The following is a 16,006-nucleotide window of genomic DNA, read 5'->3' on the forward strand; positions in this document are numbered from 1 at the left end:
AGAAAAGTAAATACATTTCTGCTCCACACGGTTATAAGAAGCAACTTAGGAAATTTAGCTTTATTTAGTAATTGTTAGTGTGTATACAGATACAATACAATTCTTTTTTGAATACTGTGATTCTATGGTTAAAGGAAAACCCTACATGATCCCATAATGAATTTTGGAAAAGGTATGCCCCTTATTTCATTTCTTTAATATCTGATCACTTGCTTTTGCCTATTTTATTCAATATTAATGTCGAGTGGAGACCGACAGAAGTAACCTTATATAAATAATTTGTTCCTTGTACTAATGAATTCTTCTTTGACCCGTGAATGAATCATTTAATTACATTGTCACACTGTCACAAAATATATGTCCATTGAGATCTATATTGCATTATTATTTAAGTTGTAACATATGTGTAAGTAGAATAGTGGAAGACATTAAGAGTTCAGTAAGAATGTCTTGCCCATATAGGATATGATGATGCAGTGACTTTACTGGATTCCATCAATGTTCTTGAACTAAATAAATAATGCAGATGTTAACTGTACTTTATGGCTGAGTCAGACACACTAGTAAAATAAAAATGCAGTATATTTTTGGCCATGCCACATCCTCTTATTGTGTTGAGCCCAATTTCACATGCACTAACATTCTGTATAAATTAAAACCCATCTAGATTTGGCAATATTCCTTCACATTGGAAAACCGTACATCTTGAAATTTTCCATTCTCCATTCATACTTCCATGAAGGCTTATTTCTCTAGTTATCTTGTGATAGGTCTATCATGGTTTCCTATTAATCAGATAACCTACTTGTGTAATTTTCAGTTGGTCAGACAGCTAGCCTTTGTTAGCTGTCTGACCAATTTAACATTGATGAGATATACTTCCTTTGTCTTTGTATCTGAATGCAAAGAGGATCATTGCATTTTAAATCTTTGCCATGTTTAATCTGTTGTGCAAGTTGTGAAGTCCCAGTTGAGTATTGAAGTTACTGTTTTCTGACTGAATTTTCGAGACTAAGATTGATAGATTTTTGTTAGGCAAGGGTATCAAGGGATGTGAAGGAAAAGCAGGGAACTAGAGTTAACCTGCATATCAGTGATCTTCTTGAATGGCAGAACAAGCTGGAAGGACTGAATAACCACCTTCTGATCTTGCGTTCCTGTGTATCTTATTGCTTACATAGTATCTACAGCAGAGAAATGGGCCCATGAGGTGGAACATGCCTATGCCAGTATTTGTGCTCCACAGGAGCTGCCTGCCACTTTTTACCTCATCTCAACCAATCAACATATTTAATAAGATAGGTTGTGATCTATTGTTTAAGTAATACACGTGATAGGTAATTTACCACATGGACTGCAGCGGTTCAAGAAGATAGCTCACTAATACCACCTCAAAGGGATGGACAATAAATGCTGGCCGAGCTAGCGATGCCCATGTGCCACGAATGAATAAAACAGAATACTGTTAACAATGAAATCAATGGCCAAGGATTTATTGGAAAAGTTAAGTGTGCAGACTTAAATCATCCAGCAATTAGTGGCAGGGAAGAGTTTTTTTACTCGTTCATGGGATGTGAGCATTGTTGGCTAGGTGAGCATTTATTGCCCATCCCTAATTCTCCTTGAGAAGGTGGTGGTGAGCTGCCTTCTTGAACTTCTGCAGTCCATGTGGCGTAGGTATGCTCACAGTGCTGTTAGCGAGGGAGTTTCATGATTTTGACTCTGTGACAGTGAATGAACATTGGTATTTCCAAGTCAGGATGGTGTGGGGCTTGAAGGGGAACTTCCAGGTTGTGGTCTTCCCATGCATCTGCTGCCCTTGTCCTTCTAGATGGTCATGGTTGTGAGTTTTGAAAGGTGCTGTCTAAGGAGGCTTGATGAGTTCCTGCAGTGCATCTTGCAGATGGTACGCACTGCTGTCACTGTGCGTCAGTGGTGGAGGGAGTGAATGTCTGTGGATGGGGTGCCAATCAAGTGGGCTGCTTTGTCCTGGATGGTGTCAAGCTTGTTGAGTGATGTTGGAGCTGCATTTATGCAGGCAAGTGGAGAGTTCTCCATCACACTCCTGATTTGGGCTCGGGCTGACAAGTGTCACATAAGTTCCGGGCAGTGACCGTCTCCAACAAGAGAGAATCTAACTTGACATTCAATGCCTTTCCCATTACTGAATGTCCCACTGTCATTATCTTTTGCACTGATGTGCTGGGCTCCACCATCATTGGTGACATTGGTGGAGCCTTCTTCTCCAGTGAGTTGTTTCATTGTCCACCACCAATCATGATCAAATTAATTTCTACACAGAGGTTGAGGTTGAATCCCTGGAGTGTATATGGGATGGTTTTCTGGACCAATATGTTGAGGAACCAACCAGAGAACAAGCCATCCTAGACTGGGTATTGTGTAATGAGAAAGGAATAATTGGCAATCTAGCTGTGCGAGCCCCCTTGGGGATGAGTGACCATAATATGATAGAATTCTTCATCAAGATGAAGAGTGACGTAGTTGATTCTGAGACACGGTTCCTAAATCTTAATAAAAGAAACTACAATGGTTTGAGACGCGAGTTGGCTATGATGGATTGGGAAATGTTACTTAAAGGGATGATGGTGGATAAGCAATGGCAAACATTCAAAGAGCGCATGGGTGAACTGCAATAGTTGTCTATTCCTGTCAAGCACAAAAGTAAAATAGGAAAGGTGGCCAAACCATGTTTTACAAGGGAAATTAGAGATAGTATTAGATCCAAGGAAGAGGCATACAAATTGGCCAGAAAAAAAAAACAGACTGGAGGATTGGGAGCACTTTAGAATTCAGCAAAGGAGGACCAAGGGATTGATTAAGAAGGGGAAAATAGAGTACAGAGTAAGCTTGCGGGGAACATAAAAACTGACTGTAAAAGTTTGCATTGATATGTGAAGAGAAAAAGATTGCTGAAGACAAATGTAGGTCCCTTACAGTCAGAAATAGGGGAATTTATAATGGGGAACAAAGAAATGGCTGACCAACTAAATACATACTTTGGTTCTGTCTTCACAAAGGAGGACACAAATAACATACCAGAAATGTTGGGGAACATGGGGTTTAGTGAGAGGAGGAACTGAAAGTAATCAGTACTAGTAGGGAAATGGTGTTGGAGAAATTGATGGGATTGAAGATAGATAAATCCCCAGGGCTTGATAATCTACATCCCAGAGAATTTAAGGAAGTGGCTCTAGAAAAAGTGGATGCATTGGTGGTCATCTTCTGAGATTCTATGAGCTCTGGATCAGTTCCTACAGATTAGAGCTTAGATCATGTAACCCCACTTTTTAAAAAGGAATGTAGAGAGAAAACAGGGAATTATAGACCAGCTTAACGTTGGTAGTGGAGAAAATTCTAGAGTCTGTTATAAAAGATTTAATAGCTGAGCACTTGGAAAACAGTGGCAGAATCGGACAGAGTCAGTATGGATTTACGAAAGGGGAATCATGCTTGACAAATCTACTGGAATTTTTCAAGGATGTAATGAGTAGAGTTGATGTGGGGGAGCCAGTGGATATGATTTATTTGGACTTTCAGGAGGTTTTCGACAAAATCCCACATAAGAGATTAGCATGTAAAATTAAAGCACATGGGATTGGGGCTAGTGTATTGAGATTGATAGAAAACCAGACTGGAAACAGAGTTGGAATAAATGGGTCTTTTTCTGACTGGCAGGCAGTGACTAGTGGGATACTGTAGGGATCGGTGCAGGGACCCCAGTTATTCACAATATATATTAATGATTTAGCTGAGGGAACTAAATGTAATATCTCCAAATTTGCAGATGAGACAAAGCTGGGTGGGAGGGTGAGCTGTGAGGACGGTGCAGAGATGCTTCAGTGTGATTTGGACAAGCTGAGCATGGCAGATGCAGTATAATGTGGATAAATGTAAGGTTATCCATTTTGGTAGCAAAAACAGGAAGGCAGATTATTATCTGAATGGCTATAAATTGAAAGAGGGGAATGTGCAGTGAGACCTGGGTGTCCTCGTACACCAGCCGCTGAAGGTAAGCATGCAGGTGCAGCAGGCGGTAAAGAAGGCAAATGGTATGTTGACCTTCATAGCCAGAGGATTCGAGTACAGGAGCAGGGATATCTTGTTGCAATTATACAGGGCCTTGGTGAGATGATACTTGGAATATTATGTGCAGTTTTGGCCTCCTTACCTGAGGAAGGATGTTCTTGCTATAGAGGGAGTGCAGCAAAGGTTTACCACACTGATTCCTGGGATGGCGGGACTGACATATGAGGAGAGATTGAATTGGTTAGGATTATATTCGCTGGAGTTCAGAAGAATGAGGGGGGAATCTCATAGAAACCTATAAAATTCTAACAGGACTAGACAGGGTAGATGCAGGAAGGATGTTCCCGATGTTGGGGGGTCACAGTCTGAGGATATGAGGAGACCATTTAGGACTGAGATGAGGAGAAATTTCTTCACCCAGAGAGTAGTGGTCCTGTGGAATTTGCTACCACAACGTAGTTGAGGCCAAAACATTGTATGTTTTCAAGAAGGAGTTAGATATAGCTTTTGGGGGGAAAGGGATCAAAGGACATGGGGAGAAAGCAGGAGCAGGCTATTGAGTTGGATGATCAGCCATGATCATAATGAATGGCGGAGCAGGCTCAAAGGGCCGAATGGCCTGCTCCTATTTTCCATGTTTCTATGACTGAATTTGGCAGGACTGTGGAGCTTAGATCTGATCCGTTGGTTGTGGGATCGCCTGTCTCTTTCTGTGGCATGCTGTTTATGCTGTTTGGTACGCAAGTAGTCCTGAGTTGTAGTTTTACCAGGTTGATGCTTCATTTTAGGTGTGCCTGGTGTTGTTCTTTGCATGCCCTCCTGCACTCTTCATTGAACCAGGGTTGATCCGCTGGCTTGGTAGTCATAGAGTTGAGGATATGTCAGGCCATGAGGTTACAGATTGTGGTTAAATACAATTCGGTTGTTGCTGATGGCCCACAGAGCCCCATGGTTACCCCACCAATTAGATTCCTACAAATCTGCCATCTCTTTGATGACAATGGCACCTTGCATTCCCAATGAGTTGCATGAAATTGCTGCCTTTGCACAGTAGATATAAATTAAATGAAATCTCCTCTTGTGTTTGCATGGGAATGTGCCATGGGAAGGGGAGGAGATGTTGGGGGTGATTGGGAGTGCACCAAGGTGTTGTGAACTGATGGGAAATAAAATGTTTCGTGGTGGCAGAAATGGCAAAGGATGATCCTTTGAATATGGAGGCGAGTGGGGTGGAGAATGAGGACAAGGGATACCCTATTGTGGTTCTGAGAGGGAGGGGAAAGGGTGTGTGAGCAGAAGTGTGGGAAATGGGCTGGACATGATTGAGAGTTCTGTCCACCAATCCATGGCTGAGGAAAGCACCATCCGTGGAAAATGACATCATTAGAACAGATGCGATCGGTCAGATAATGCGGTCTGCTCGAGCAAACATTCATTGTAACTTTTTCAGCTTTTGTTTACTGCTGTGTCACTTTGAAAAAATGCTTGTTTCTTTTAAAAATAATGAAGCCCTTTGTGTAAAAGCATACTATTATCGACTGTTAACAGTTTTAAAGCCTTTCAGCGGATCAACAAAAAATCTGGCATGTTGTGCTAAGTAACTCTCAAAATTTGAAGATTATAAAATAATCATCATCCACCTCTTTCTCCATCAAAATAAACTAATGCTGGGAAGATTAACATTCTTTATGTACTAATTTTTTTACAGATTGAGGGAGAGGGAAATCCGCATTTTGTTGTAAGGTAAAATGAAGACAAACAACTTTTCAATGTAATGCTTGGGGCTGAGATGAAAATTTATTCATAATGAACCTACAAAATGAAAACAATAGAATTGACTAGAATGAACAAATGCACTTTCCCATTCTGGATTTTCTAACGTTCTCACCACAGTGACTTTGCAGGGCTGTTGGGACTGAGCAGGGGAATGGGACGAATCATATTACACTTTAAAGAGCCGGCACAAGCACAATGGACCAATTGGCCACCTTCTGTACTGTATGATTCTTTGAATTGTTAATTATATTTATTTTTATTATTCATTCTTAGGATGTGAAAGCCACTTTACTGCCCATCTCTGAGAATGTGCTGGGTTTTATGAACCGCTTTCATTTTTAAGAACAATACGATAGCTTTGTAGTGACTTTTACTGATGACAACTGTAATTTCAGAATTTTACAACTGAATTGAAATTCTCAAACTTCCATGGTGGGATTGAACTTTGAATCAATAGTCAAAGCCTCTGGATTACTCGTTCGGTAACCATTATATTTTATGTTTCAATATGAAGTGAAGAGTAGCTTGGGCAAACAACCTGGACACTTGTGTTCTTTTAGAAGAGATCTGATGTTCCTAGGAACAAAATTATTCTCATGATTTACCTTACATAAATTCATCTTTGCATGTTTACTAATTGGTTAAAAACTTGAAAATTGATGATTTTCTGTTAGAAATTTTCTTTTTAAGTAAATACTAATTATAAATCTCTAACAGTTGTGAAACTACTAAAAATCCTGTACTGACAACATAGCTACCTTTGATCTTTGTCAGAATTTAGATCTTTGAGATGTTTCTAGATTTTGTCAGTTTGTAGTTTTCTCTTTGAGCAGCCTGTTCGTATTAGCCAGATTAACCCTCCCATCTTCCGTGCTCCATAAATTTGAGCTCTTTCAGAACTCTATTGCCCGTACTTTAACTCACATCAAATCCTGCTCACTCATCACCTCTGTGCTTTCTCATCTACATTGGCTACTGGGCCACGATTGCTTGATTTTACTATTTTTGTCCTCATATTCAAGCACATCCATGGCCTTTCTGCTTCCTGTCTCTGTAATCATCTCCAGCCCTACTGAAGTGATATCCCTGTGTTATCTATATGTAACACAAATGATGTACTTGGATTCTGTTTGCTTGGGGATCTCTGGTGGGTTTTGTTTACAGCTAAATCAGTACAAGCATTAGAAAAATCTCTAGACACATTCTGTTGTTTAGGGTTTAACAGTGCAGAGAGAGATCGTGGCTTCTGGTCACATGAAGACATCAGGTACCTGGCTCATCTGCATGTTGAGCTTCTTAAAGGGACATCATTCTTAAAGTAATATTACAACATCCCCTTTTATTCCCCCCAGAGATAAATCTCATACATTACAAATGAGACACATAGACACAGTAATGGCAAACTTAGTTATACAGAAATAGGGATTGTAAACTTTACGAGTACAGAAATAATGACTAAAATTTATGAGTTTGGAAGCTAGGAGTCCATATGTTGTTTTGGTGGTTTGACACCTCTTCCGGATCTTGTTACGGTGCAATCTTCTGGAGATGTGGGCTTCACCCTTTACTGTTCTTGATTCGCAGGAGTGTTGTCGGTGTGTTAGTCTTGATTTCTTGATGCTCCATCCCATTGTCATATGGGTATATTCTTTCATGTTTTCTATGCACAAATGGCATGCTGTGCGTTTCTCTTAGCTGGCTTTTGTTCCTCCTCACTGTTGCTCCGTCGCATGTTGTGGCTTCATAAGATCGTTGCTTACTGCATATTTTGGATACCTCTGCAGGTAATTGTGTTCCCATCGTGGGGTGTGTGACTCTGACCTATTGTTCTATGTGTAGCTGAGGTTGCTCTGCACATGCATGCTGGCCATGCATCATCTTCATCTTGTTTTTCAAGAAATGCGTCCTGCTTCTTGGAGAATTTGGATAAGTGATGGCTTGGCAGGATCATTCTCACTTGCCTTCCAAACATGATTTATACTGGCATTGGTAAATCCACATCAAGAGCTTGCAAGCTTGGAGGTGCAACATGGCTGCACAAAATTCTTGTTGTTCTAAACTTCAGGATAATTGATTGGACAATGTGAACCATCTGCTTGTCGAGGCTGTTAGACTGGGGGTAGTGTGGTGAGGATGTTGCATGGTTCACGCCCCATTTGGCACACATGCCACTGAAAGGTATGCCTGTATACTGTGTCTATTGTCTAAAATGATTTCATTAGGTGCACTGAACAGTCTGAATATTGCATCCAGTGTGTGCGCCACGGATGCACTTGCCTGTCTGACTATTGGAAATTTGGAGAAGTAATCGGTGACTCATATAAAGTTGTCTCTATTTACTGTAAATAGATTGGTAATTTTGGATCAAGAAACTGATAGAACTTCGTGAGGGCGTAAAGGTTCTTTACATTGCCCTGGCTGGTGGTTCTGGCATGCACCGCACATCCTCACTAACTTCTCAATGTCACTATTAATCCTTGGCCAATAGACCGTATCACATGCCAGTCTTCTCGTCTGCTATATGTCCATATATCCTTGGTGTAGTTGTGACAATATATTGGTGCGTTTCAGGCTGATGTACTTTTTCCCTTTGAAAATTATGCCCCTTAATATACAGAGTTCATCCCTGGACGGTCAGAAACATCACTTATCGTGTCGGGCCATCCTCCTATGATAGCTTTCTACAGTGCCTTCAGTTGCGGGTCGTTGGCTGTTTCTGATTGAAGTTGATTGCACTTGTGCTGACCAAAATGCAGTGAATCGACTTTGAGCACATTTTTACCTCAATGTCCACGCTGTCTACTTGTAGATCCAATGAAATGTTTGTATTCTTGATCAGATTTGGTAATCAGCTCAGCGTGACCATTTTGGTACCAGGTTTGCAGCAGCTGCCGAAGTCATATGCCTGTACTTTTGCGAGGATTCGTTGAAGTTGAGGTGGTGCCATTGGTTTGTGCCAGATCATCTCCAGCAGCTTGTGATTGGTTACAAGAGTGAACTGCTTATTGAACAGGTAAGTGTGGAATCTTGAGATCCCAAATGCCAGAGTGAGTGTCTCATGTTCTGTGTTGGAGTAATTGGATTGTGCTTGAGATAGGCTTTTCGATTCGATTGCAACCGGTTTGCCACCTTGCATGATGCACCTTGCACGGTCCTAATACTTTTTGCGAGGCGTCGACTTCCAGGATTGTCACCTTCTTTGGGTCGTAGTAATATAGGGTGCAGGTATCTGCTGACAATAATTGTTTGAGAGACTCGAACATATGTTGGTACTCCTCCTGCCCCACAGATGGTATGTGTTTCTTTAGTAGCTCTTTCAATGACGATGCTTTGTTGGAAAAGTTTGGAATGGTGCCAAGAAGTTGAAAATCCAAGGCATCTCTGTAGTCTCTTGTCCTGTGAGCTAGGCATATGCCTGACATCTTCGACCTTGCCTAGATCAGGATTGATTCCACAACCTGAATAGATAGAGCCAAAGAAATTTATCTGACTCACATTCACTTGGCACTTCCTGCTGTTGAAGACAAGTCCGTCACAGTGAGCTACTGTCATCTGAGAGTGAAGATTTTGATCATGCTCTTCTTTGATAATGCTAATGGGCAAAATCATCAGCAATGCATATTAATCTATGCACGTATACTGTGATTCTGTCTATATGCTACTGGAACAGATCTTGACTGGCAGATGAGCCGAAAGGCTGTCTCTGGAAACAATATCTTCCAAATGGTGTTCTGAAGGTAATGACTCCTGAGATTCCTTTTCTAAGTGGACCAAGCAATACCCAAGTTTTGTATACAGCTTGGAGAAGAACTTAGCTCCTGTGAACCTAGTATTAAGTTCCTCCGGTGTTGGAATCTTGTGCACATCTCTTTAGGGAGAGTTTTAGACGTCTCAGGTCTAGATGTACCCTGATTGCAACATCCTCCTTTAGAAGGCACCCCATTGAACTACTCTAGTCTGTGTGGTGATGCACATGGTGGATAATGCCATGTCATCCAGCTTACATTTGAGATTTTTGTGTATGTGAACGCTGTACTTCCTGGGAGGGTTGGTTGACGGAATTGCGCCTTCTCTGAGGTACAGTACAGCATCATCTTTGAAACTTCCTATGGTGTTGAACCTGTTCGGGTACAATTCTTGTAGCTCCTGGCGCTCAATGTTAGTGTTCTTTTTCTCTTCTACCATTGGTATCTTGGTGATCTAGTGGATCTTCACAATGTTGAGATCTGTACATGCTGGACGTCCTGCCACAGCTGGTCCACTCATGGCTAGCTGGTAAAATAGTGGTTTCCAGGCTGAATTGCTGTAGCTGCGTTGCACTGTTAGGGTACCGATGCATTGATAGGTGACCCCATTTATGCAATCAATTTAGCATGTGTGGGTTGTACCATTGATTTCCAATGGCTCAGGCCCATGTTCCTCAGGATTTAGAACATAAAGAACATAAGAAATAGGAACGGGGTAGACTGTTCGGCCCCTCAAGCCTGCTCCGCCATTCAATAAGATCATGGCTGATCCTCTTGTGTTTCGATTTTCACATTGCCATCTAACCGCAGTAACCTTAGATTCTTGTTAGGCAAGGGAATCAATCCACCTGTACCTTAGAAATATTCAATGGCCCCATCTCCATCACCTTCTGAGGCAGAGGATTCCAAAGTCGCACAACCTTCAGAAAAAAATTCTCCTCATCTCTGCCCTAAAAGCGTGACCCCTAATTTTGAAACAGTGCCCCCCTAGTTCTGGATTCACACACAAGAGGAAACATCCTTTCGATGCAGCCAGAGGATACAATAGGACACAAATAAACAGAAGACGGGCGCAGCAGCATGATAAGTTGCACCCAGTGTCCTTTAACATCACGTGACTTGCACAGATCTTGAAATGCAGGGCAGCTTTGTGCGTGTGTGTCATGAAAATATAATAATTTGCATAATATTGTGATTTATTGTAAAGGTAGATTATTAGTGGTGCTTGGATTAGTTTCTGTGTAGGTGTGTTTGTGTGGGATTTAATTGAATTAAAGACAGATGGTATGGAACTTTTGAGTCATCAAAACCAAAGTTATGTTCGAAATGCTAAATGCATAAACATGGTTGAAGTTTTAGAATGTGAGGTGTGAGGAACATTTGCATTTCTAGGTAAACCAGAATAGTTTTAATTTCAAAGAGATGATGAGATGTTACACCTAACCATCAGGCTAAGCCAAACAGTGTCTGTTTTTCCCAAAGGTACCTGATAGTATAAATCTTTACAGTACACATTATTAGAAAAGTAAAGTTGCAAAGAAATATTGGAAAAATGGAATTTAAATTAAAAAGGGTAAAACATGTATAAAGGAGTTGAGGTTACGTGAAAGGAGAAGATATTCTAAAATCTAACACGTGTGACATGCCTCCAACCTATGTGCATCAAGTTACTGTCTACAGGAACCGTAGCTAAGAGAACTCACTTTGAATATCATTGTCCAGGGTATTGTGTGCTTTGCCTGGGTCTGTTTACTTATATTTTGTTTACTGTTGCCTTAACAGAGGTGTACCTGGGAGTCAGATTAATTAGGGAAGCTAGGAGTTACCATAGTAATATGATGACCTATGTATGTGCTTAACATCGTTTATTTTATTAATAAATGTTTAATTTAATTTTCTAAAGACCTCAAAGTCTCAATGGACTCCTTACTACTGAATTAAAAGTACGCATCTCAAAATAAAATACAAAATTGCAAAACAGTTGTGACAGCTGTTTCAAGTTTCCCTCTGGAATTTGAGCAGCTCGGCATTTACCATTCGTTGTGCCTTAACAGGTATGACAAATCGCATTTGCTACAGAATTTGCTTGCCTTTTGTGGCCTCCTATCATGCCAGTACTGTTATCTTCACCTAGTGCTTGCTGATGCTGTTATTTGGCTACAATGGCTTTGTACTTCCTGCTATCTTCTAGCAGCACATCAATGCTGTGACATTTTTCCCAAGGGGTCTTCTGGAATGCTTTGATAGGAGCTGAGGCAATCATTAACTCTGTTATTTGCTGTGACAATTTGGCCTCTGAAAAGTCACACTTGTTGGCCTTGCTACGGTATTTGCTGACAAATTGGTCTGTTGATTGCTATGACTGTTGCCTGTGGGACATCAATTCTAGCCAATGAATTCTAAAATTTACTCTTAGCAGAAGCTGATTCTCTGGCGTTTTCTATACCTTTGTGGGATCCTTCTAGTCCTCTTCAGATAAACCAGATGTATTGACTCTGTAACCCCATGTTCCAATTGCTATCAGTATTTTCAATGCAGCTTGGTCTATGAAGCATAGCCGCATTCTTTGTTTAAAATTTTTGAATTTGGTTAGGACATCAGTGGCCTTCCAGTTAATGCCGGGGGGTTTGGTATCCATTTTTCTGCTGTTCTTTAGTTGTTTTCAGACACCTTTGGAATGCAGGAAGGTTCTTCTGTTCCTTTGCCTTTTCAGACACCATTGAGATGCAGGAATATTTTATGTGTCTCCAACAAGAGCTCCAGTTGTACTCTCTGCTTCTTGCTTTTTCTCTTGCCTTATAAATTTACTTTCTGCACTCCTTGCTGGTCTGCAGCACTGTATTTAGTGTGCCTTTTCTATTTTTTGTTTTGTAATTAACTTTGTATCCTCAGCTCTGTTCCAATTCCCTTTACTTTAAGTAGCATGATTCTGAGGCAGTTGGCTGCCTGTCCAGACTTGCCCAGCCTGAAGGTACTCACAGTTTGTGAAGTAAGTAAGCTTTGTTTCTTCTGTTTTCAGTGCTTGTTTTTTGCCTGTTTTCTATACTATGGGTGTTTCTGAAGTGCTTTTTAAGCTTGTCTGTTATTCCTCCACTTGGTCTTCAAACGTGCATTCTGCTTTTTCACTTCAAAGAGAACAATAACCGCTGTACACCATGTAGTGATATCCTTGTACTATCTGTATGTAACACAAATGAGGTACGTAGATTCTGTTTGCATGGGGGATCTCCGGTGGGGTTTATTTTGAGCTAAATCAGTATAAGCAATAGAACTAATCTCTAGACACTTTAGCTCTGACTTGAAATGTTAACTCTGTTTCTCTCCCCATAGATGCTGCCAGACCTGTTGAGATTTTGCAGCTGTTTTTTATTTCAGATTTCGAGCACCTGCTGTATTTTGCTTTCATCGAGATGTATCTTGCTATCTAGGGTACTTAGTGCAGGGAGCTGTGGCTTTTGGTCACATGATGACATCCAGGTACCTGACTCATCTGCATGTTGTACTACTTGATGGGACGTCACTCTTAAGTGATATTACATCAACACCACTAAGAAGTCCATGCTCCTCAATTTTCAATCTCTTGTACACCTTGTACTGCACTCACCTTGCGATTAGCAGTTGTATTTAAGTTGCCGAATTCTCTTTAGCTCCACCTTTTGCTCCTCCTTTAAGACAGGACTTAAAACCTACATCTTTAACAAAGGCTAAAGGTTTGCTGTTCATTATATATCCTTTTTATTGCAGTTATAGATGTCCCAGCTTCATAACTGGCTCTTTTCAACAGCAAAATTCCCATTTTTGACTTGAAACTAGTTCATTAAAAAACAAATTGTGACATCACAGGAAAGAAGCAATTTGGTTGGAGAAGAAGCTAGCTGTTTGGTGAGTATCTAGTAAGTGTTTAAGGTTTATTCTATTCAAGGTTTAGAATAAAGTAGGAAGTGTACTTTTGGTAAGGTTTATTAAGTAGGGTCACCTAAAATAATTCTGTACTTGGCGAGGGTGTGGGAGGCAAAAGCGTGAGTGGAGAGATGGTCGGGAGATTGGAAAGAGCACGAATACAGAAATGTAAATTTCTGAACGAGCACAGGGAAATTAAGAATTTATAAGCACAGGAGAGGGAGCTAATTTGTGAGTAAGGGCAAAGAAGTTCTTCTTTCTACTAATCTCCAGTTTATGGCTAATAGTAGAAGAATAAGGTTAAAGTAAGAAGCAAGTAAACATACTAAAGTTTAACTAAATATGTGGTTTAAGAGTTTAAGGTTAATTCATGGCAGGACCGCTCAGCCAAGCAGAATGGCTGTCCTGTGGCATATGGGGAGTCGTGGACACTCCTCGTGACCCAGACGAGCCCATGTGCAGGAAATGTCATCGGCTGCCCAAGCTTGAGTTCCGCGTTTCAGAACTTGAGCAGTGGCTGGGGTCACTGAGGTGCATCCGTGAGGCAGAGAACTATGTAGATAGCACACTCAGAGAGATGGTCACACCGCAAGTTAGGGGCAAGCAGGCAGATAGGGAATGGGTGACCGCAGGCAATCCAAGGGAAAAAGGCAGATAGTTGCAGGAGTCCCCAGAGGTCCCACTCACTAACCATTCTGGATATCAACGAGGGCAATGGATCCTTGGAGAAGTGCAGCAAGAGCCAATGGCAGCACGGGTGGGCCAGCTGTACAGGAGGGGAGGAAAAGAGTGGAAGGATAGAACTGATAGGGGTAGGGGAACAGACGGGCGCTTCTGCGGCTGTCAGCGTGACTCCAGGATGGTATGCTATCTCCCTGGTGCTAGGGTCAAGGATGTTAAAGAACGGCTGCAGGATATTGTTGAAGGGGAGGGCCAACAGCCAGAGGTCATAGTCCGCATGCGTACTTACGACATAGGCAGGAAGGGGGATGTGGTCCTACAATCGGAATTTAGGGAGCTAGATAGAAAATCAGCAAACAGGACCTCTAAACTAGTGACCTTTCGATTACTCCCAGTGCCATGTGCAAATGCGTACAGAAAAAGGAAGATAAGACAGATGAGTGTGTGGCTAGAAAGATGGCGCAGAAGGGAGGGCTTTAGATGGGGGAGATGACACCTGTACAAGCCGGATGGGTTGCATCTGAACAGAGCCAGTACTGATAAAAACAAAACACTGTGGATGCTGGAAATCCAAAACAGAAACAGAAATACCTGGAAAAACTCAGATCTGTTGAAGGGTCATGAGGACTTGAAACGTCAACTGTACTCCTCTCCGCCGATGCTGCCAGACTTGCTGAGTTTTTCCAGGTATTTCTGTTTCTGTTTGAGCCAGTACTGTGTTCCTTGCGGGTCATTTTGTTATTGCTGTTTTGGAGGGTGTAAACTAACTCAGTGGGGGTGTGGGAACCAGGAGAGAATATTAGAAATAAATACCAGGATGCAAGGAATGCTGGAAGAGGCAGATAGCAATAAAATAGAGAATGTAAGTTAGCATTACTTACTATTGCTTCAGTGCAGAGGGATCTGGGTGTCCTCGTGCATGAATTGCTGAAAGCTAGTATGCAGGTACAGCAGGTAATAAGGAAGGCAAATGGAATTTTGGCATTTATTGCTCAAGGAATAGAGTATAAAAATAGGGAAGTGTTGTTGCAACTGTACAAGGCATTGGTGATACTGCACCTGGAGTACTGTGCACAGTTTTGGTTCACTTACTTGAGGAAGGATGTAGTTGTAGTGGAGGCAGCTCAGAGGAGGTTCACTAGATTGATTGCAGAGATGTGGGGCTTGTCTCATGAGGAGAGATTGAGCAGTTTAGGCCTATACTCGTTAGAGTTTAGAAGGATGAGAGGAGATCTAATTGAGGTATAAAGAATGCTAAAGGGGATAGACAAAGTAGACGTGGAGCGGATGTTTCCCCTTCTGGGGCATTCTAGAATGAGAGGCCATAGTTTTAGGCTAAGGAGCGGTAGATTTAAATCAGAGATGAGGAGGAATTACTTTTCTCATAGGATCTGTGGAATTCACTACCTCAGAGTGCAGTGGATGCCGGGACACTGAATAAATTTAAGGAGGAGATAGACAGAGTTTTATTTAGTAATGGGTTGAAAGTTTATGGGGAGAGGGTGGGAAATTGGAGTTGAGGCTGAAATGAGATCAGCCATGATCGTAATGAATGGCGGGGTAGGCTCGAGGGGCTGAATTGCCTACTCCTGCACCTAGTTCTTATGTTCTATGTTCTTATGTAGTAGAGTCTGAATAAGGGAGCAAGTAATGAAGCCTAAATCAGGGTTACACTGCGTGTATGTTAATGCACAGAGTATAGTTAATAAAATTGGAGGTTTACAAAGTTGGGATTTTGATGTTGCGGCGATAATGGATACCTGGCTTAAGGAAGGGCAAATCTGGGTGTTGAATATTCCTGGTTACAAGGTGTTCAGAAAAGATAGGAAAGGGGGGTAAAAAGGAGGAGGGGTGAA

The 16,006-nt window shown here is 41.5% G+C and overlaps 1 protein-coding gene across 8 annotated transcripts in view; it reads left to right on the forward strand.

Moving 5' to 3' along the window:
• Positions 1–16,006, forward strand: part of ctnna2 (catenin (cadherin-associated protein), alpha 2) — a 1,471,852-nt gene that overhangs the window by 144,873 nt on the left and 1,310,973 nt on the right. The window lies entirely within an intron of this gene.

The sequence above is a fragment of the Carcharodon carcharias genome, chromosome 1 (assembly GCF_017639515.1).
Source record: "Carcharodon carcharias isolate sCarCar2 chromosome 1, sCarCar2.pri, whole genome shotgun sequence".
NCBI lineage: Eukaryota > Metazoa > Chordata > Chondrichthyes > Lamniformes > Lamnidae > Carcharodon > Carcharodon carcharias.